Genomic DNA, 5791 nt, shown 5'->3' on the forward strand with positions numbered 1-5791 from the left:
CTGTTTGCTCTTTGTCAAATGATCTAGTATTTTGTGACATACCTCTTGCGGGTTAGCATGCTATGACTCACTCTTAATTGTTAACACTGAGCCCAAATCATTATTTAGGAAGAAAAAGTCTCCTTTACCCAGGGGACGAACATTCACTTCACCAGCACACACTTATCCTAGTTTAACCCATGCCAATTAAACTAATCTAATTTGTTTCAGTGTAAGCTACCATACACTAGACTGATACAAATACAGTTGCCACTGAAACAGATTCTTAGGTAAAAATAACAAATCATTAATATATTAGTTGATTTACATATATTTTTCCAAAGGAAAAATTGTAATGAACTGCTATTCATTATAGTTAGAATACATCATGTCTTTAGTTAGTTAGCTTCTAGGAAACTACTTGAGATTACAGTATACTATAAACTTTCTCCTGCAGATATATAAAGATGTACATACTTAAATTTATCTTTCAAACTCAAGGAAGAATACTAAAAACAAATATAAAATGTATTTTGATTTACAAATTTACAAAGCTCTTCACCCACATAAGTTCATTAAAATATGAAATCTATGCAACTTTCCATTTTATCCTTCTATCCTTATCCTTTTATCCTTATCTTCCTTTCCACACTATCCTTCGTAAACTGGCTCTTATTGTAGAGTTTGTAAATTTCTTTGAGATCTTTCATTTAAAGCATGATAAAAGGGGGTTTATTGTCATTTATTATGCCATAGATATATCTAGGATAATTGTTTCATAATTGTTCCTGTATGTTGGTGTTCTAAGGGTTCAGGTTAAGGAAATAGCTGTGTTTCCACATAATTCCTTCTCACTACATATGTTAAGTCCAGTATGTTCAGCCTGAGTTGACATAAGGTGCAGACACTGAGGCACCAGTTTACCAGGGCTGATAATACTTAAGACTGATATTCTTATCTGATATCTCACTTTCAAGATATATGAGACATTGTAGCCTTTGGCATAAGAGCTCCAGATTACCTCTTAGCATCTAACATGATTTTAAATAGCTTAGTGACAAAAGGTGATAAACGATTGAGGATAAACATTGTAAAAGAGCTAAAATTGGTCCTGGGAATAACGTGAAAGGCATTTAAATACAAAGAAGTGTCACTTCTTTCAGAATAAAATCAAGGAAAGTTGAACACTCTTTTCCATGAAGTACCCTTTTATTTGATTGTGAGATGTCTCTCAATCCCTGAACATACACATTTTTCCAATATTGGTAGTTAAAAACCCACCAAAACCAAAAGCTTAGGTATAATGACCAATCATTATTAAATATCTAATAATAAGTAAATAATATAATAAATGTATAAGTAATGAATATTTAATAATGACTAATCATTATTAAATATTATTTTTAATGATGAATTTTAAAATAATCAATAGGGCACCGAAATAAAAAGCACTTTAATACTATGGCTCTATTAAATGAAGAACAACTAAAACCTCCTTAGCTGTATTTCTTTCTTCTCCTTTTTAAAATAAATATTTCTTGCATACCTATTACGTGTTAGATGCTGCATCAAGCTTTGAAAGGATAAAGACAAATAAAATGTAGTTTATGCCATTGAAAATCCTAGAGTTCAGGAAGGTTGAAGAAAAACCTTAGGAACTATAGATGTATTGTTTGGTTGAAGATAGAACTGCCTTACTAGTGAGCATGTCAAATTAATCTATAGGAAGTTGAAAGCATAGTGATTAATATGGAATAATCATGATTCCATGTGAAAGAATGTCAAATCTTTATTTTAATGTCAAAATCCTATGAGATTAATATTTGTTCAACAAATATGTATGTTACCAAGTGCTATACTCTGTGCTGGGCTTCAGGGATATAGGGGAAACACGACAGACCTGGTTCCTGTTCTTATGGATCTTATGTTCTAGCAACAGAGTCAGACGGAAACGAACAAAACAGAAAAATAAGCACAGTAATCACAATTGGCAATAAGGCTGTATGCCACTGACAAGGGGCCACGTGGGGTAAGTGAAGGAGAGATTCACTGAAGATTTGAAATTTTAGCTGGGACTTACGCCTAAGTTTACACGCCCTCCTACATCTGGACTATGTTTACATAAGATCACAAGCTGTTGTTTGTATCTGTTATTATCAGCTGAACTGAATTTGTGATGGGTATAGAAATCATGTCTCTTCTCTTTTTTATCTTACTCTCTGGAAACATCTCTTTGTTACATACCAAACATTCTGTATATGTATAGCATTTAAGTTGAATGCATTCTTTATATATATATTTAAATTTCTTAGTGTGGGTGGCAGAGTGAAAAAGTTCTCCAATAAAGAGACAGTTCATTCCCCTCTAATTCCATGATGTGTGTTCTATATCACTATGTAACTTTAGGCAATCAAACAACTTCCAACTTGCATTATGTATGTATGTATGTATGTATCTATGTATGTATCTATCTAATCTCCTGATCCAGAGAAAGATGGTGGACTCTGACGATTTAGGGATCACTTCTCACACCTCATTTTCCCCCAGAACCTAGCACTGTGTTTACACATGATGCCAGTAACGGCTGAAGTTCACAGGACTTGGTTTCTTTCTGAAACCTCATTCAATAGACTCTCTGTCTCTGTAACCAGCAGCCCAGTGTTAACTAACAAAACAAGATATTCCATAGGATATTAGGACATAAGGCAAGGAATTTGTTGATGAGACCATCCATAATTACATGACTTTAATCCTTTAAAAGTACTTTAGATGCCAAAATGTATGATTTTTTTTTTCATATCTGAACAGGTATTGTGTTGGAGATTTGAGCATCTGAAGGTCTGATGGAATGATGGAAAGATCATTATGACCAATGATTAGTACTGAGACTATGAGAAACAAGCAAAAAGTGAGGATGAGGGAAACAATATTTATTGTGAGGAACTTTGTTCTTATGAAATTGGCTATAGTTACTATGATAATTAACTATTAATGTGTTCTGCTCTAACAATAGTAAAGACTTGGCAATTTCTCTAAATCCTGTCTATATTTTCTAAAGGTGCTTCTAATAAGTCTCACTTTGTAGTGCTTTTTTGATCCCTTTGATCAACTTCCTGCCGCAGAAATTTGCTCTTTCTCCAATATTTACTATCTCACTGACGGCACCACCATCTGCATTGTAGCCCAGGAATCGTGATGAAGCTCCATCCTTGAACCTTCTTTCTCTACTACCCCGATGTCCAGATAATCTGAAATGCTGTCAATTCCGAGCATCTTTATCTTAAATTGGCTCATTCTTGATATCTTCCTCCATCACTACCTTTCTCTAGCTGAGCCCTTCTCTCTCTTCTAGGGGTTTTCTAATGGTGTCCCAGCCAAGACAAATCATTCCTTATATGGCCACTAGAATTATCGTTCTAAATGCAGATGTGGCCATCCTTTCCTCCTCAAATACTTTCAATGACCTCACTTCCCTGAAGACAGTTAGGACCCTCCCCATGTAACTCGCAAGGCTCTCAGTGCTGTGGCTCCCTGATTCCACCCCAGTGTTTCCATCATCCCCTCTCCTCCTGCCTCCCCTCCACCTCCCAACATGCACACCGCACACAGCACATGACCCTCTAGCGTCCGTCAAACCACTGTCCGTTCTATGCTCTCTCTTAACCTAGACCTTCTCATATCCTGCTACTTTTCCATTGAATGCTCCATTCACTGCTCCCATTTACCCCTCCCTGTCCCTAGAACCAGAACTGGAGAACTTGTTTCTTTTATTGGAATTACCCAGTTACTCTTAAATTTACATCTTCTCCCCTGAGGCTCAGTTTATCCCCGCATGGTAAGGCTGCCTGAGGGTTGAACACTGCCTAGGTCACTGTTACAACCTGTAAAACGAGGATGTTTGACGATTGCTAAGTTAATCAGTATGAGAAACTTCTCACTGCAGATGGATTTAGAATTCCTTCCACACACACAACCCTGTGAAAACCAAGCAGAGTGCGTGTGATTGGGGGCGGACTCGGAGAGGTAAAGCATGTTAATTTCCAGTGAGATGGGTATCCTGATTTCCATGCAGTCTGCTCTGCATCAGGATGACTTGAAGACCTAGTATAGAAACCAAGGTCTAACTCCTGGGCTATTGTTATTCTAGCTAACGGCAGTGATCATACTGTTGCACTTTTACGGATATTTAATAAAAACTCAGAGAACAGCTTGCAAAAGGCAGTACTCATTCCTGCTGAGAGAAAAAGGGAAACAAGGGAATCATCTACTAAGCAACTTCAAATGTTTCCGCTGTAACCTTAAGAGCATAATTTTAACTTTTTGGCACGGGGTGAGGTCGGCCTTAGTGTACTTTGAATTACGCATTATAACTGGAAAATTGGATGCAGAGGTAAAGGGGAGTTTCCTTTTCTCAAAAGTTGTTTAGCCAAGATACACAGTCTGTGAAGAAGAGTAATTTGGTGAGAACACTAGTGAAGTGTGTACCTGGATAAATACTTGCTTTCCCATGTTCTAAAATACCAAAAGCTTACTGCCTTTAGGTTCCCACTTATATTTATTATTAATTTTATGTCATATGATTTTCATGTATTTTAAACTGCAGACTGGGTAATTGATTTTATTCAGGATATTTAGAAATCTAGGGGGCACCATTTAAAATGAGTACCTCTTGCCATGAATAGAATTTTAAAAATTACATTTGATTGTGAGGAAATTAGGGTGTACTCAAAGCTCCTAGCGTCTAAAAAACATGCTTAATTTCTAGTTTTAAGAAAGCGATGACAACTTTTCCTTTTTCATACTTCCAGATTCTTCAAGGGCCATTCAAGTCAATTGTTTGCTAATAATTGCATTGGCATTGTGCTGGCTTGAAGTGCGACCAAAGAGAAGCATGTTTCAGTATAGACTACCAAGCACGCTGTTAGCAATTTAGGCAAGTTAATGACTGATACTGCATTGGTATGATGGTAATCACTTTCAGGTCATCCAATAAGAACTGACTCCTAACCAAGACAAGAGTATAGTTAAAGAAAGATCATACGAAAGATATGATAGATATGATAGATACAGATTTACAGCAAAGAGTTTTTAACTGAAATCCAACTATCAGTAAGAGATTATCGGAAGGGATTTACTTGGGTAACCCGCCCCCCCATAATTTAGTGCTATTTTCCTTCTGAACACTACCTAACACATTTCAACTTCTGGAGTATGTAACCTGGGCTAGAAATCTCTCAGGAACCAGCTCCCTCACGATCTTTGTGGTATTTCCTGTTTGAGTCAGACTGGAAATATCCCTAACAGGCTCCGCTTTAGGGATTTAGCCCTTCGCTTCCACAAGTAAGAGAAACCAAGAGACAAAAGAAGCTGAAACAAGAGAAAGGCAGCCAAACCATGAGTTTTGATTGTTCAGAATCTCCTGCTTCATTTAAGGAGAAAGGTTTATGGATTGTCGTCCTCAACCAGCCATTATATATAAAACAGTATTTAGATCCTTTCTTTGCCTACTAACTTAATGCATCACTGACTGTAGCTCCATTACAAAGTGCTTGAGTCAGTCAAGGTTTGGAAGATTTAGACAGAGACAAGTCTGGAGCTTCGTAAGCAGAACAAGGGTGATGCAGCATCATAGCTGCATGAGCTATAAATCTGTGAAGAGAAGATGTTGACTGTCACGGGTTCATTTTTATCTTGCTGCAGAGGGCATTGGTGGTCAGTGATCTACTTTATTTTGCAGGGCTATTAAAGGAATTCTTAACCATGTGTTGCCATTTTATTTAACAAGTAATGGTGCCCCTTTGAAGAGGACTTG

This window comes from Neophocaena asiaeorientalis, unplaced genomic scaffold (assembly GCF_003031525.2).
Source record: "Neophocaena asiaeorientalis asiaeorientalis breed wild unplaced genomic scaffold, Neophocaena_asiaeorientalis_V1.1 scaffold267, whole genome shotgun sequence".
In the NCBI taxonomy this organism is placed as follows: domain Eukaryota; kingdom Metazoa; phylum Chordata; class Mammalia; order Artiodactyla; family Phocoenidae; genus Neophocaena; species Neophocaena asiaeorientalis.